An 18,290-nucleotide genomic window follows, 5' to 3' on the forward strand; every position below is an offset into this window, starting at 1 on the left:
TTTCCCCCACCCTCACATTACCAAAGTTAACACATTTAACACAAATTTCCCCCACCCTCACAACAAGACCTCTAAAATCTACATCAGATGTTTTTGCAACACAAGAGCTGAACTCCAAAGGTAAGATAAGAATAGCTCCCCTTGCAATCAAGACTAAGTTGAGAGTTTGTGACATAAGAAGCCGAAACAAACCTGGCCAATGGGAAATATGAAAGAAATACCCCCTGTGCGGAGTTATATGTCCCATAAGGAAATATATTTATGAATCAACCAGAACATAACTGTGAGAATTCCTTGAGGCAGTGTCCCAGGCCCACCATCAGTTCCTTCAATTACCATCTTTCCATTCTTACAATACAATACAATACAATGCAATACCATTTATTGTCATTTGAGCCTCAGTGAGGCTCAAACGAAATTCCGTTTCCACAGCCATACAAACAAAGACAATTTCCTACAGACATACACACAATTTAATTCACACAAACATCCATCACAGTGAACCCACTGTGATGGAAGGCAAAGTATTTTCTCTCCCCTGTTCTCCATGTCTCTCCCGATGTCCAAGCCCCAGGCGGGCGATGATAAGTCCCACGGCCATTTTAGGCCGTGCCGGGCGATTTACGGCCCCGCTCCCGGTCTAAAAGTCACAATGTTGGAGCCCCCGGCGGGCGCTGTAATGTCCCACGGCCATGAAGCCGCGCCGGGCGATGTACGTCCCCGCTCCGGGTCGTTCCAACCCCGCGACACGGGCTGGAGAAGTCGCGTTGCGGGAGCTCCGGGAAGCGGTCTCTCCCCCCGGACCCGCGAGCTCCCGATGTCCCAGTCCACCGGACCTGCGGCTGCGTTGCTGGAGCCTCCGAGCCCCAGGAGTCGGGCCGCAGCAGCGAGTCACCACCGCTCCCCACGCTCCAAGGCCAGCCAGCCCCACGATGGTGAGTAGTCCGCAACTCCGCAGTCTCCCGAGCCCGCGGGTCGTTCAGGTTGGAGGCCGCTCCACGGTGCTAGGCCCCAACGACAACGGAGACCCGACAGGGAAAAGGTCGGGTATCCCGGACAGGGAAGAGATTTTAAACAGTTTCCCCCTTCCCCCCCCCCCCCCCCCCCCACATATACACATTTAAAACCAGTATTAAAAAAACACCAACACTACATTTAACTAGACAAAAAATAAAAAAAAGACAGACAGGCTGTAGGGGCCGCTGCAACGGGTGAGTCGCGCCGCCATTCTGGGACCATCTTTCCAAATTGGGAAATTTACAAACATTGCACAAATTTACAACTTCTCAGTAAATAAAGATACTATTGCGTGCATGCAGCAAAATTCAGAAAGTATTCAGCTACAGATTGATAAATTGCGATCTATTGCGATCAGCCATGATCACAATGAATGGCGGTGCTGGCTCGAAGGGCCGAATGGCCTCCTCCTGCACCTATTTTCTATGTTTTCTATGTTTTCTAAATGGCAAGCTATATTTGCAGCACTTAAGTACCAAGTTAACAACCAGCAACACCAGAAAGTGTAAACATGTGGCTTTGACAGTCAATGAAATGATCATCAATTACCCATTAATAACAACCAGGGAATGGGTGGGGTGGGGGGTGGGACAATGCTGACATTAAGAAAGGAGACTGTGGATTTTTAAAAAGTGTCTCCGTGCAGTCTACGACAGAGGAAGTCGTGCAAGGTTCTCCTTAACCACCTTCATTCAGTGGCCTCGTGCTGGTGCCTAAAGTGCAGCGTAGATTCAATAACTAAAGGTTCAAAGATACAGCGCAGAAACAGACCCTTTGGCCCTCCGAGTCCACGCCAACCTGCGATTCCCATACTCTAGCCCTATCCTACACACTAGGGACAATTTACAAATTTTATCAAAGCCAATTAACCTGTACTTCTTTGGAATGTGTCAGGAAACCACAGCACCCACACGGTCACGGGGTAACGTACAAACTCGGTACAGACAGACCTGTGGTCAGGATCAAACCTGGGTCTCTGGCGCTGTCAGGCAGCATCTCTACCGCTGCACCACCATGCCGTCCTCAAAGTCATTATTAACATGACAACTCTCAGAAAATCTAGGGAATAATGCCAAACACTATACGACCTTTTTCAGTCTCACTAAAATCTTTGACTCCGGTAATTGTGACGATATGTGGAGCATCTTTCCCAAATTTGCCTGAAACAAACAAGTTCCCTGTTGGTAAGTAAGACAGGAGTGTTGTGCCGGGATTAAGCTCATTATCCCAAGCACCCTTTTCCTAAGATGCCCAAAGGCCTGCTTTTGTGATGCCATGATATTAACCAACTGCTCCAGAACAGATCCAATCTCAGTACAGATCAATTTCGAGCAAGACAGCCGCCATTATTCTGACACCTTTTCAACCTCGTTACAATGCTGTGCCACACCTTCAAAGCTGCCAGTTGGAACAGAACTAATGGGAAAGTATTGAACCTAGATTGCCTTCAATCTAGAAACCAGATCACCCAATGTCAGTTGAACTAACTTTTGCAGGTGCTGTGTACATGTATACAGAGGGCAAGCTCCAAATCATTGCTATCTTGCTCATTGAAGCATACATTTGAGTTTAGTTTAGTTTAGAGATACAGCTCGGAAACAGGCACTATGGCCCGCCAAATTCACACCTACCAGTGATCTCCGTACACTAGCACTATCCGACACACTAAAGATAATTTTAAATTTTTTACCAAGGCCAAATTAACCTACAAACCTGACCATCTTTGGAGTGTGGAAGGAACCCAGAGCACTAGGAAAAAAAGTAGTCACAGGGAGAAAGTACTACCTGCGTACAGGCAACACCCATTAGTCAGAATCGAACCCGGGTCTCTGTCACTATAAGGCAGCAACTTTACCGCTGCACCACCGTGTCGCCCTAACCGTCCAGATTTAACATCCGTAAAACAAAGGTTTTACAACCCAGCCCGCTGCACAACATCACCTTCCAACAGAAAAGTGTCACAACAAACCTTGAAAAACACGATTCACTTCATACAGTGCCCTCCATAATGTTTGGGACAAAGACCCGTCATTTATTTATTTGCCCCTGCAATCCACAATTTGAGATACGTAATTTTAAAAAATCACATGTGGTTACAGTGCAAATTGTCAGATTTTAATAAAGGCCATTTTTATACATTTTGGTTTCACCATGTAGAAATGAGAGCACAGGAGAAACACAGTCAATGTTGTCTCCACAAAATCGTCCAAAACCACAGGCAGGCTAAGCAAACCAACACATTGGCGCTCTCTCCAAGGATCCCCCCCCCTCCCCCGCCTGCAGCATTATGGTCATAATCAGAGTCAGCTCTGTCATTCACATGTTTGACATCAAGCTCACAAAACAGATCGCCTTCGAGGGCATCCATGAACCTTTACCTCAGTCCACCTGGTGATTTCTAACCATTATAAAGCTTGTTAAAGAATGGGACTCTGACGTCAAACATGGGGAGGAGCAAGTACCAAGGACCGTACGTCCATTTGACATGAGAAGCCCTCTGCTCCTTCTTGCCCACCAACTGCAGAATCCGCAAGTTCCACGTCGGTTGCGATAGGACCTTGGAACTACAGGTCCACCATAGATTTTCTGGCAACTGCTGGAACACTTTAATCCGGACAATATTCCTTCCCCCCCCTCCTCCCTATACAGGAGCCCCTTTGGTAAATGTTGCACCTAGGCCGGCCGATCTCTGCCTCATCAGTCTGAAGAAGGGTCTCGACCCAAAACGTCACCTATTCCTTTTACCCAGAGGTGCTGCCTGACCCGCTGAGTTACTCCAGATTTTTGGGTCTATCTTCAGTGTAAACCAGCATCTGCAGTTCCTTCCTACACATCATCTTCTCAAGACCAACTGGCAACAGACCTAAACCTTACCAGTTAAACACCTCAAAGATGATTAAAAAATGACCACAAATTGTTTTTTACAAATCTATACATGTTAAAAGAATCAAAATTTGATGTCTATGTATTAATCATTTGTTTGAAATTCGTATGTTCACTCGAGCACAAGCTTCTCTGTCTGAGTATCTCACACTGCACTAAAGTCTGCTGAGTGGAAAGACAGTAACGGAGACAGGAGGGTGTAATTAGTTACATAGCCAGTTTCCATCACATGCAAAGTGTGCAATGAGATCACTGTCAGCCAAAGAATCGGTGGTGGACTGCAACACACAGCAGACTCACTCAGTCTAATTCAAAGCAGATTAAAATACATTTTATTCAGCCATTATTATGACCCTAAATACGCTGACAAAAGGTCCGCAGAGTCTATTTTAAAAAAGGGATAATTTTACAATGTTTACAAATAACTCTTAGTCAAAATTTTCTCTAGGCTTGACTGCCAGAAGAATTCTGTACATTTTCATACCTCTACTCTTCCTCTCCGTGACTCTCGGTCTGACGAAGGGTCTCGACCTGAAACTTCGTCACCTATTCCTTCTCTCCAGAGATGCTGCCTGACCCGCTGAGTTACTCCGGCATTTTGTGTCTATCTTCAGTGTAAACCAGCATCTGCAGTTCCTACACAGGAGAATGACCAATATTGCCAGGAACAGTGGTGTCACAATATGAAGCCCAAGTGTAGCAGAGGAATTAACAATGGGAATTTAAAAATGACGGCGTGCAGGACTTTACATTGGAGACTGAATTTCTCTCGTCACGTTCACACCAGCCCAACTCTTGAAAACTAAAATCAGAATTTCACAAATCACATTTAAGTTTTCATTTAATAATTTCAGTGTCTGCTTCTTCAGGATCATCCTCAATGCTTTTTTTAAATCAAATTATCACGGCCTGGTTTGGCAACTCAAACAAAGGAGATTACAAAAAGTGTTGGACCCCCCCCCCAGTCCATCAAGAGTACTGACCCCCTCCACCATCTAAGGGATTTACAGAAGGCGGGGTCACAAAAAGGCAGCCAGCATCATCTACACCACATGCTCTCATTTCACTCCTACCGTCAGGAAGAAGGTAAAAGAGGCATAAATCATTGAACAATTGAGTCTTCATTCCGATAACCTAGACCAACAAGCTTTAAGAATAGAAAGCTTCTTCTCAACAACCATCAGGGTCTAAAGCACTAAACAATGAACTGTCCTTAGTTGCACTCGGAGCTTCGGGCTTTTATTGCACTAGTATGGACAATTATTAATTTATCGTTTATCATATATTATCTATGAATATTGTGTTTAGAGGCCGGTCATGCTGCTGAAAGTAACAATTTCATTGTTCCATTGTTTGTGCATAGTACAATTAAACACTCTGAATTCAACATTGATTTTGGTTGGACTGAAAGGTCTGGCTTCTGACTGATGCAGTTTCAGACAGCTATTGACAATTGGCATGTATTGCCAATTTTGTGCTCTTGTTGCTCTTCATCATGTTTACTACTGTATGCTAAATATATAATTAAAAGGCACGGTGGCACAGCAGTAGAATTGCTGCCTTACAGCGCTTGCAGTGCCGGAGACCCGGGTTCGATCCCAACTATGGGTGCTGTCTGTACGGAGTTTATACATTCTCCCTGCGACCAGGGAGTTCTTTGGTTTCCTCCAGCACTCCAAAGACGTACAGGTTTATAGGCTAATTGGTTTGTTATAAGTGTAAATTGTCCCTAGTGTGTGTAGGATAGTGCTAATGTGCGGGGAACCGGTTGGCCCGAACTCGGTGGGCCGAAGGGCCTGTATCTACGATGTATCTCTAAACCAAACTAAATTGAACTAAAAGTTGTGTGAAGATCTGATAGACAATAGACAATAGGTGCAGGGGTAGGCCTGACCCTCAGCACCACCATTCAATGTGGTCATGGTTGATCATCCCCAATCAGTACACTGTTCCTGCCTTCTCCCCATATCCCTTGACTCCACTATTTTTAAGAGCCCTATCTATCTCTCTCTTGAAAGCATCTAGAGAACCTGCCTCCACCGCCCTCTGAGGCAGAGAATTCCACAGACTCGCAACTCTCTGTGAGAAAAAGTGTTTTCCCGTCTCCGTTCTAAATGCCTTACTCCTTATTCTTAAACTGTGGCCCCTGGTCTGGACTCCCCCAACATTGGGAACATGTTTCTTGCCTCTAGCGTGTCCAAACCCTTTTGTGTCAGTTGCTTAATCTGGCACAACTAGGAAATAGAAGACCAGGCCATGCCAACTGCCCTCAACTTTCTGATGAATCTTCAGTGCAGTCCCTCCAGAACCAATATATCCTTCCTGCATTACACAGCCGAGATTTGAACATAGCACAATGGAAGAGGTTGAACTAAGGCTTTACACTGCCACAGCACAACTTCATTAATTTTGCCTTCTAGTTCCTTCAGATTAACCTTTTTAATTGTTTTTTGTGGCAGTCTGCAGGCTTTGAGATCTCTCCACAGTTCCTCCTGATTTTGAAATTATTCCTGCAGTCCATCTTTCCAAAGTGCTGGCTGCGAGGATGTCCGATGTCACAAATTTAATTAATATCAAAGCTCTGGAGTGACCCCCTGAATCACTATCCACGGCTCCTGGATCAGCCTGACCCTCAGCGCAGTTGAGTGGTCTGACGCAATTAACAGCAAACTTCCTATGCCAGCTCCCATCCCCGCACAGAAGCACAGCATTTTCTGGAGGGGTGAGGTTCCAATGCGATTGCTGGCTGACAATGGGCGTTATGACACACCAAGTCCTGATCGACAAGTCCCTGCAGAGCTTAGACAGCTGGTAAAGTCACACACATCCCCAGGCAAAACCAGCTGCCAGAACTATGAATATCTCTGAATGTTGCTTATGTTCACATTCAAAAATGAAATTAATCAAAATGTATTTTTAAAAAGAATTAAAATTAGTGAACACTTAACCCAAACAATTAAAACATTGAAACTTGCCCCACTCTCATGATGAAGCATACCGTCCGTTAAAATATGAGAGGAATAGATCGGGTAGATGCACAGAGTCTCTTGCCCAGAGTAGGGGAATCGAGGACCAGAGGACATAGGTTTATAGTGAAGGGGAAAAGATTTAATACAAATAATAGAGGGGTAACTTTTTCACACAAAGGGTGGTGGGTGTATGAACAAGCTGCCAGAGGAGGTGGTTGTGGGACTATCCCAACATTTAAGAAACAGTTAGACAGGTACATGGATAGTAAGTAGTAAGTAAGTAAACTTTATTTATATAGCGCATTTTAAGCCAATTTGCATTGACCCCAAAGCGCTTTACATAATTTAAATAATAATAAGTTCCATTGCAAACCATAGAAAAAGGTTTTAAAAAAGAAAAAAAAAATGAATAAAAATGGACACAACATATTACAGAGTTCAACACAAACATCCCCCCACAGCAGAATCAAAACATTTCCACTGCGGGGGAAAGGCACCACAAAGTTAATTAGGACAGGTTTGGAGGGATATGAACCAAACGTGGACAGGTGGGGCTTGTGTAACTGGGACATGGTGGCAGGTGTGGGCAAATTGAGCCTAAGGGCCTATTTCTGAGCTGTATTACTCTATAATCTAATGGCTAACCTGGCACTCAATTAGCAGTCTGAAGAGGAGTGTCGACCCAAAATGTCACCTATTCCTTTTCTCCAGATATGTTGCCTGACCTGCTGCGTTACTCTAGCTTTTCGTGTTCACACTCGTTTATCAGATTTCCCAAAATAAATGCTCGCTCTGCAATTGAACTCCACAACACGGAGTAGTCAGAATAACAGTGGCCAGGACTTCTCATGAAGTAAGACCCTTTACTATTCAGGCGAATGATACGTGTTTTGGATTGGCAACAGATCCTTCCCTGGAAAAAGTTGTACATTATCGCTTATAGTTTTGCTCTCTATCTCCAAGGGAAGATGTACTTTTCCTGGAGACGGTGAAACGGTGCTTTATTGACCAGATTGTTGGATTGCAGAGTTGAGGTGCGAGGGATTGAAATTTAAATTGCTTCTAGATCTGTGTTTCTGGATACTAATAGCCAATAACCTTAACCAATACTTGACTAAACCATAATACAGTCAGCCAGATATGCACTTAGTCTTTGTGAAAGAAGCAGGCAGCTTCAGCAGACTGCTGTGATGCCTGCAGCAGAGGTCGAGCCAAGTATTCTTGCAATATTTAAGAAATATTTAGACAAGCACTTGAATCAACAAGGCAAAGATGGCTAGGAACCAAACATGGGTAAATGATGTGACTATAGACATTACTGACAGCGGCAAAGTAGCATGGCGGTAGAGTTGCTGCCTTACAGCGCCAGTGACCCAGGTTCAACCCTAACTACAGGTGGTGTCTGTACGGAGTTTGCATGTTCCCTCGATAACTGTGGGTTTTTCCTGGGAGCTCCGGTTTACTCCCACACTCCAAAGACGTACAGGTTTGTAGGTTGATTGGCTTCAGGAAAAATTGTCCCTATGTGTAGGATAGTGTTAGTGTATGGGATCGTTAGTCGGCATGGGCTTGGTGGGTCAAAGGGCCTATTTACACACTGAATCTTTAACCATACTAAACTAAATGGGTCAGTATGGACACTGTGGGCCAAATGGTTTTTATTTGACCTGCACATCTCGGACTCTCTTCTGTTCATCACATTGTAAAAAAGGTAAATTTTCATGGTAGAGGATGCACAGGAGATTTACCACCACAGAAATTTTACTGCACCATCAGACAAGCTTGAGTTGTTTTCTTCAGAACTTAGAAGGCCAAGAGATAGATAAAATTGTGAGAGACCTTGATAAGTATATAGGAAAGACACACTTCCCATGGTTGAATGGTCTAAAACCAGCGGAGGAGGGGTGCAGATGATCGCGGGAAGACGAAGAAAGAAAGGAGACACAAAAAACTGCAGTTGCTGGAATCAAACAAAGAACAAAGTGCTGGAGGAAGTCAATGGGTCAGGCAGCATCTGTGGAGGGTAGACACAAAAAGCTGGAGCAACTCAGCGGGACAGGTCGCATCTCTAGAGAGAAGGAAAGGGTGAATTTTTGGGTTGAGGCCATTCTTCAGACTGAAAAAGGGTCTCAAGCCGAAACGTCACCCGTTCCTTCTCTCCAGAGATGTTGCCTGCCTAACCGAAGACAGACACAGCTTTTTGTGTCTATCTTCGGTTTAAACCAGCATCTGCAATTCCTTCCTACACATAGCATCTGTGGAGGGAATGGACAGACATTTCAGATATAAAATGAAAATTTAGATGAAGAAAGGTGGTTGGAGTCTGGCACTCACTTTTTGAAAGAGTGGTGGGGAGAGAGGCCTTGAACATTTTAGTACCTGGATATGTAAATGGAGAGTCAGGAGGGTGCTGGTTAAGTCTTTTTCTACCAGCAGAGACATATGGGCCGAATGGTCATTTTCTGTGTTGTAAATGTTCAATCATTTATGAGTCAGGCTATCAAATATTGAAGTGTTCTCCATGAAACAAACAGGATTTTAAGAAGACTTGATAGGATACATGCTGAGAAGCGTTTTCCTGACTGACGAGTCAAAAACTCAAGTCTCAGCAATAAAAATCCACCATTTAAGATTGAAATGAGAAATTTCCTCCTTAGAGGCATGAGAATGCTCAAATTTTTTACTCTACAGGTCCAATGATGTAGAACGGTCTAGCGTGTTCCAGACAAATCAAGTGATTCGTGGATTTCAAGCGAAAATCCTGGAATTCCCATCCCAACATTATAGCAAAGGCACCTTCAGGGGCGGCGTGGTGGTGCAGCAGTAGAGTTACTGTCTTACAGCGCCAGAGAACCGGGTTCGATCCAGACTATGGGTGCTGTCTGTACAGAGTTTGTAGGTTCTCCCCATGACCGCGTCAGTTTTGTCCGAGATCTTCGGTTTACTCCCACACTCCAAAGACGTACAGGTTTGTAGGTTAATTGGTTTAGTATAAGTGTAAATTGTCCCTGGTGGGACGATGGGCCTGTTTTCGCACTGTATCTATAAACACCTTCAGAGCACAAGATGCAATGGCTCAAGATGGAAGTTTACCACTAAATTCTAAAAAGTAAATTAGGAATTGGTAATAAACCCTGACTTGCCAATGAGGTGCATATGCCACGAATGTAGAGTTGCATGCCATGGGATAGAAGGAATCGGTGAAGTTTCGGGCCGAGCTCCTTCAGATCACTGCATCAGAAACTACTTCCCTCTGTCCCACATACATGACTCCATATTGTGAGACTCTGATCCCTGTTTCTAGAAGCCCCAGTCATGGGGGTATACATCAACTCCACCCCTACATTGTCAATCCTCTAAAATATTTTGTCGGTTTACAGTTTACAGGCCCAGTTTGCTTACTATCTTCCCATGTGACAAAACTAACATCCAGATATCAATGGATAAACCTTCAGTGGACTCCCTCTATCACAAAATATCCTTCCTTAGGTAGATATCAGACCAGTACACAACATTGCACATTCAGCCTCATCAGGACTAAAAATGGAGCAGGACATCCTTATTCTTGACACCACCGTGTTCTTGAAGTAAATGCCAACTTACCATTTGCTTTCCTAGTTTCTTGCCATGTACTTACATGTTAATTTTGATATGAGATCTACCTGAACACAAAAGTCTTCCAATCTCATATCATTTAGAACAATGTGCTTTCTTTTATTTCTCTTCTGCACTATTCCCTTATATCCTGGCTCTTTGCAGATCATTGAACCCATTTATACTTGCTGCGGCTCACAATTTATTGTATTCCGTAATATAGGGCATTCTGTTCCCTTTCCTTCAAAACATTTACAAATACGCTCAGCAACAAAAGTTTCAAAGCATCCTTGCCCATCTATTGGCATACATTCTTTTTATCCCAACTACCTGTCAACCAATTACCAATTAATCAGTCTAAGAAACGTCACCGATTCCTCTCCAGAGATGCTGCCTGTCCCACTGAGTTACTCCAGCATTTTGTGCCTACCTGCGATTTAAACCAGCATCTGCAGTTCTTTCCTAACAATTAATCAGCATACTTCCAATTTGAGGCTTTTACTTCTGCTAATAGCCTTTTCAAATGTCCCATGGAAATCCTTACTGTACGCAAATATTGCCCTATGTAACGAACACGTGACCGTCTCAAAAAATTTACTCGATCAGACAGCAGTGATCTATCCTTCTCAAATTTGAGCTCCTTTATTACCTTATATTTGTTCATCTGTTTACTGACACGAGGCTGATGATAGATTTCAATGGTGTCAGTGTTAAACTGGTTTTTCTCCTTCCACCCTTCTTAAATATTGCTTAATTTTTTTCAGTCCAATTCGCAAGCCTATTCGTTTTAAACCCAATAAAAGATGTTCAGTTTTTCATTAAGTAAATCTATCATATTTGAGATATTTGGGAAATTCTGACTGGACACGAGAAACTCATCTATTCTGGTCTTACACCCATAAAACTGTTAGAAAACCACGTAGAGTTATAGACCCATCACTACCAGCACTGTATCCTAATGTTAAACAGTGACAATATGCAGGCGCACATTTACAAACTGGTACCTGCAGCCTCAGGCAGCTCATCTTGGTACACTGAACTCCATGAACGGAAAGCACATTTACAATTCATAGCCGTCAGAAGCTGTCAGCTTGTCAACAGCTACACGGGCCCAGGGCCAGAGATGAGGTGGAGGAATGTGGTGCTCCACTGCACTTTGCTGGGATGGAATCTGTACCGCGACACTGACAGGGGCACACAATAATAGGTCCTGATTAAAATGAGAGCACCCGAGGTTAGAGATACAACAGAAAATGTGCTTCCACGTGCAAAAAAGCAACCAGGGTAAAGACTGACCTTGGAGAGAACATTGAGGGAAGGCAAATGAGAAAGAGAAAGTGAGCATTTCTCTGAGTAAGCATGATGAGTTTTGAAAAATAAATGCATGATAAAAGGGAATAAAACGGGAGTAGTGATAACTGGATTTCCCTATGAAAGAGTTGGCACTTTAGGAGCCGACTGGCCTTGTCTTGTGCCGTAACATTATTTCATGTTGTGACCATTTTAAATCTCAATTTCATCTACTTACATTGGCACCTGACTTATCATCGGCAATAACTTTGGATATGTAACTTTCTAGTTCTTTATCAACTAATCGCCTACCATTGATGTACTACAGCCAAATCACCACCATCAACATCCTGCAGGTCGCCACTTATCTGAAACTCAACAGGAGCAGCCACGTAAATAGTGAGGCTACAGAGAAGTTCAGAGGTGAGATACGACTCATTTCCTGACATCCCAAAGCCTTTCCAGCAACAATGTCACAGGTCAGGAGTGTAACGGAATAATCTCCACTTGCCTGTACATGTATAAATCCAATAACACACCTGGATCGCAGCAATATCCAGGACAAAGCAGCCCCCTTGTTTGGTACCTGATCTACCACCATAACCATTCATTACCGCGTCTACTGCTGTATAGTGGCTGCCATTGACAAACTTCACTGCAGTTTCTCACCTAGACTACTCCAACTCCGCATCCTAAACCTGCAACATCCACGAGGGGCAGCAAGCACATAGAAACACACAAAAAAAAAAGCTGGAGGAACTCAACTGGTCTGGTGGCATGTGTGGAGGAAGAGGTTTTCGCTCAAGACAATTCCACTGGATTGATGGGAACACCACAGCCTGCAGATTCCCATCCAAGTCAAGCACCATGCTTCTTGGAAATATAATCGTTAATGCTTCATTGTCACTGGGTGTAAATTATGGAACTCCCTCTCCAACAGCATGCAGTACCTTCACCAATGGGTCTGTAGCAATTTAAGGCAGCAGTTCACCACCAACTTCCCAAGGGTAATTAGGCACATGCTATGATGCTGATCTTGTTAGTGCAAACCAAATCCCCAATGACTAAAAACAATGTTTATGAATAAGGATAAATGTTAAGGTTCGAGGACATATCACATCCACACACTCAACACCTTACCCTCAAATTAATTTCCTCCCCAAGTCAAAACATTAATGGAAACAACAGTGCTGGAGGAACTCGGCAGCTCAGGGAGCATCCGTACGGGGAATGGATAGATTGCGTTTTGGCTGTGGACCCTTCATCAGTGTCAAAAAGGGTCCCATCAGATTTCTGGCTGACCCACTGAACCAGCACTGTTTCTCGATCAAAACATTAATAGACGACATGGATGAAAGAAAGATACCTTGACTTGCCAATGACACAGTGAAGAGATCATAAGGGGGCTACAGAGGGTATTATTCATTTTGGCAAGAAAAATCAAAAAGCATATTATCCAAATGGTGAGAGATTTCAGAGCTCTGAGATGGAGATGAATCTGGTGTCCTAATGAATGATTCACAAAAGGCTAGTACAGGCGGCTGGTAGGGAAGTAAGGGGTAGGGAAGAGAGCACGAAAATGGTCCATATCATGATTGTCCGTAACAAAGTCGCATCATCTGTGTATGGACCAAGAAACGGGAATTGAAAAAAGAATTGCCCTTACTCACATTTTGCACATAAATTTCGTAAAAGCTTATTTTTATTCCAGATCTCAGATTTTGTTTTGATGGTGGTTTGTGAATTCTGTACACGCAAGCTTCCATTACCCGAATTGCTGTAATGCAAGGATCGTTTGAATGCAGGTACAAGTAATTCGGAAAACCAACAATGTTTTTTTCAAGGGGAATTGAACACAATCTCTCAATTGTGTAGGAAGGAACTGCAGATGCTGGTTTGTACCGAAGATAGACACAAAATGCTGGAGTTACTCAGCGGGTCAAGCAGCATCTCCGGAGAAAAGAAATAGGTGACTTTTTGGGGTCTAAACCCTTTATCAGCAATTTATATCTACAATCTCCCTATTTTTGTTCTTTAGTTATAAAGTGCAATGGTGAGGCCATTTCTGAAATAGTGGATACAATAGGGGTGTTAATGCAGTGAAGGTAGTTTATATAGAGTTTAATAGATCGATACCTGGATTATGCTTCATGAGGAAAGGTTGGACAGACTAGGCTTGTATCCACTGACATTATGAGGGAGAATGGACTTGATCGAAACATAACATCTTGGGAAGTCTGGACAGGATGGATGTGGAAAGGACACTTCGTCCTGTGTTGAACCTAGGAACAAGGAGTCACTGTTTTTAAAAAAGGTTACCCAATTAAAACAGATGACATGTTCTCTGAATCATTGGACCACTTCCCGGGAGGCAGTGGAAGCAAAGTTTTTGAATAGTTTAAAGAGGTAGATAAATTCTTGTTAAGAGGGTAAAAGGTGCAATCAGGAACATGGAATTGAATTTACAATCAACCCTGATTGTACTAAATGGCGGAGGTAGTCTGAGGTGCTTGAGTTCCCAATTCCTTTGTACAATTCTACACACATTTGTTTTTGCTGTCCTTTTTCACTGGGATATAACACTATCACAAAGTCCATTATGACACTCACATGTTTATCCTGGCAGTGACCTTGATGGAAGATGTATCTATATTAATCAGACAATTTCCTCTTAGTATCCTTAAATTTGCTCATTCAACTTTTCTACTCTTCAGCCAAACTAGTTTTTTTTCTTTTCCATATAAAACCTTCATGATTTCAAACACCAAACTTTTAGCCATCTTTGCTCCACTAACAAAACTAATATATTAATTTGTTCCACGTAACTAATCCAATGGACAAAACAATCGAAAATTGAGTTGATTTTGAACCCAAGGAAGAAAATATGAAATATTTTATTGATGGTAAGAAGCCAGATACTGCAAAGGAGAACAGACTTTGCGGATCTAAATATATTCATCACTAAAAGCAAATAGAAGTCAGTTCTCTCTGCTCATCAATTTTTGTTCAAGTGCTCAATGATTTTGATCCTTATGGTGCAAGGTTAACGCCTTGTGGCGCAGAAGACCCTTCAGCCTAACATACTTGACCAGATTCTCCTAATGAACCATCCAATCAATCCCACTACCCTCCTCTTCTTCCTAACCCTGCAAATGTTTTTGTTGTGAGCATATCTGCCAATTCCCTTTTGAAAGTTGCTGCTGAATCTGCATCTGCCATCCTTTCAGGCCGTGCATTCCTGGTTTACAGTACTAAATAATCTTCATCTTTACCTGTGGTTTTGTCACAGTTTATCTTAAATCAACACCTTCCTATAACCAACAGACATACTAATGGAACCACTTTGAGTTCTCAATTATGAACAGACCTACAAATTCAATTTTTAATATTTCACTGCTCTGAGAACAGCTTTGTCAAGTGGAGAAGAGGTTTGAGAGGTGGACAAGATCACAATGCGCTCAGACTGGGCAAAACAGAGAGCAAGTTGTTCCAATTCAGGAACTTTTATAAGAATACTAATTCAAAGAGACAGAAGAAAGATGATTGGATGGAAGGGGAGCAGCAGGATAATGAATAAAACCCTTTTCAAAAAGTGGTCGTTAGCAAAGGCAATAGAAATATTCAGAATCAGAAGAAATTAAACAGGCCGTTTATGGAAAGTAACTTTCATGGAAAAAAACGAGTGAATACTGTAGGCAGGATTGATATACCTGCTCCACCTGTGGACCCGATCGGCTGAACGTCATAACAATTCTATGATTCTTTGTCCTTAATCAGTGGCATAATTCCAATAAGTGCCCAGACCACTCTCTCAATAATCATATGACAAAATTCCCCGAGTAGGTTTTCACCATTCTATTGAAAAGAGCTTCATGACACCTTCAGGAAGCCCAAACAGAAAACATCTATCGACCACGCAAGTGGCCTTTTCAAAGTGAGCAGCTGGTCAAAGCAAGCAATGTTCTATCCTTCTCAACCAACACTAATTCTTCCTGATCAGCTCATTCTTGTTCAATTGCTCAGAAGGTACATTCACCAGGTAGACACAAAATGCTGGAGTGGGACACGCAGCATCTCTGGAGAGAAGGGATGGGTGATGTTTCAGGTTGCGACCCTTCTTCAGACTTTGTTACTGAGTTACTCCAGCATTTTGTGTCTATCTTTGATTTAAACCAGCATCTGCAGTTCCTTCCTACACACTGGTACATTCACTATCAATCTCTTAACTGATATTGAACTAAAAGGCATAAAATACAGTTTAATTCTCGTGTCTTAAACAATGTGACAGCATCAGCCAATTTTCAATCCACAAGCAGAATTCCGACCTCATGAGACCTTTGAAAAATCATGACTAACTCTTTGGAAATTCCCTTTACACTCAGGATGGAGAGTTTTTTACTATCACTATTCATCTACTTGTGAGGCTAATTCCGAGGGAGTGCTACAGTTTTGGAAGTGCCAACTTTCAAATGGAACATTAAAAAAATGATAATTTGATCTCTCAGATTGAATGAAAATATCCCATGGCACCGTGCCCTGAAATCAATACTGTGGCTTTCGAAGAACATTAGTTAATTCATTTAAAATCTAAAACTGTCTTGAATGTACTCTACACTGAGCAGCTGCAGACTGAACAGAATTCCAAAGATTAAGGTTGAGAAATATCTCATCTGTCCTATATGGTCAACTTCTTACTTTGAGACAGTGACCCAATTCTAGATATCCCAACCAGAGGGGAAATGATAAATACATCTACCCTGCTAAGCCTCCAAAGAATTTTGTACATTTCAACGAGATCACGCCTCATTCTTCCAGAGTGTTTAGGCCTCATTGTTGAATTCTCCTCACCTAACAAATCCGTGCTCTCAGAAAACAACATGAACCTCCACTACACTCCCTCTAACGCAAGTACATCTTTGCTTGGGTTTGGTGGTGGGGAGAATTTGTCAAAAGCAGACCTGTACACTATATTCCAAATGTCGTTTTACGAGGACTAAATACATTTGCAATAAGACATATAAAGTCATACTTAAACCTTCTTGTAACAAAGGTTTACATACCGTTTACATTTGTAATTGCATGTCGTACTGACATGTTAACACTCAGTGATTCATATACAATGACACCCAGGATGCCCTCAATACCAATACCTTTCAATCTCTCACTATTAAATAAAATCACATTTTTCCCTTGCCATTTACCACATTCTCTCACATCCCAATGCCTCTATGCATCCCACATACATTTGGACACATATATATGGGTAGGAGCTCTTTAGAGGGAGGTGCCTGTTTCCAGGTTGTATATCTGGAGTCCAAGACTCTAGGCATCTACTTCTGTATCGTCAGCAACAGTTGGTGCAATTACAAAATGACTACAACAAGTTCAATCAATGAAGTCCCAAGCTGTACAACTTAAATGGCAGACGCTCAAAACACTGAATAAGATCAGATCACCACAGTTTTTCTGCCTACAAGTTTCACTTTCAGAACCTGCATTTTCCTTTGTCCTATCCTTACAGAGTTTTGCAGAACAAGTCGGAAAATTTCCATGTGGATCCATCACAGACGGTGTTGGAGGTGTGGGGGGGGGGCTGGAGAGCTAAGAAAGGTGGGGGCCTGATTTGGGGGAATATGAGCTTGTGGAGCATGGGGTAGATTTTTTTTAGAGGGGGGCGGGTGGAGGGAAACAGTAGAAAGAATGAATGTAGACCTGGCTTGGGACAGAGGGGTAAGGTTATTGGACTTTCAGATTGTTTTGAAAGCCCAGATGAGAAATTATATTCAGGGGCTATTTGCGGTGAAGGGCAAGATTGTAGATTGGGATGGGTATAGATGGAGTTATGCGTGGGGGTGCGGAGGATGTTACAAGGCTGTGTGATGGGGTGGAGGGCAGGTACGAGGTTGCGTTAGGGAAGGGGTAGTTGACAAGTTGGATTAGGGAGGGGGGGCAGTTGCGATGTATTGGAGGGGAAGGTTATGTGTTGGGGGGGGGACAAGTACAAGGTTGTGTTGAGAAGGGGGGCATGTACAAGGTTGTGTGTTGGGGAGGGGGGGGGAGTGCAGGTACAAGGTTGTGTTGAGAAAGGGGGCATGTACAAGGTTGTGTGTTGGGGAGGGGGGAGTGCAGGTACAAGGTTGTGTTGAGAAGGGGGGGATGTACAAGGTTGTGTGTTGGGGAGGGGGAGGGAGTGCAGGTACAAGGTTGTGTTGAGAAGGGGGGCATGTACAAGGTTGTGTTGAGAAGGGGGGCATGTACAAGGTTGTGTTGAGAAGGGGGGCATGTACAAGGTTGTGTTGAGAAGGGGAGCATGTACAAGGTTGTGTTGAGAAGGGGGGCATGTACAAGGTTGTGTTGAGAAGGGGGGCATGTACAAGGTTGTGTGTTGGGGAGGGGGGAGAGTGCAGGTACAAGGTTGTGTTGAGAAGGGGGCTGGTTACAAGGCTTTGTTGAAGAGAGGGAGATGTTTACAAGATTTAGTTGAGGAGAGGGGCAGGTTACAAGGTTGTGTGCTTTGAGGGGGGCTGGTTACAAGGT

The 18,290-nt window shown here is 43.2% G+C and overlaps 1 protein-coding gene across 4 annotated transcripts in view; it reads right to left on the reverse strand.

Moving 5' to 3' along the window:
- Positions 1–18,290, reverse strand: part of tcf20 (transcription factor 20) — an 85,789-nt gene that overhangs the window by 66,563 nt on the left and 936 nt on the right. The window lies entirely within an intron of this gene.

The sequence above is a fragment of the Amblyraja radiata genome, chromosome 38 (assembly GCF_010909765.2).
Source record: "Amblyraja radiata isolate CabotCenter1 chromosome 38, sAmbRad1.1.pri, whole genome shotgun sequence".
Classification (NCBI taxonomy): Eukaryota; Metazoa; Chordata; class Chondrichthyes; order Rajiformes; family Rajidae; genus Amblyraja; species Amblyraja radiata.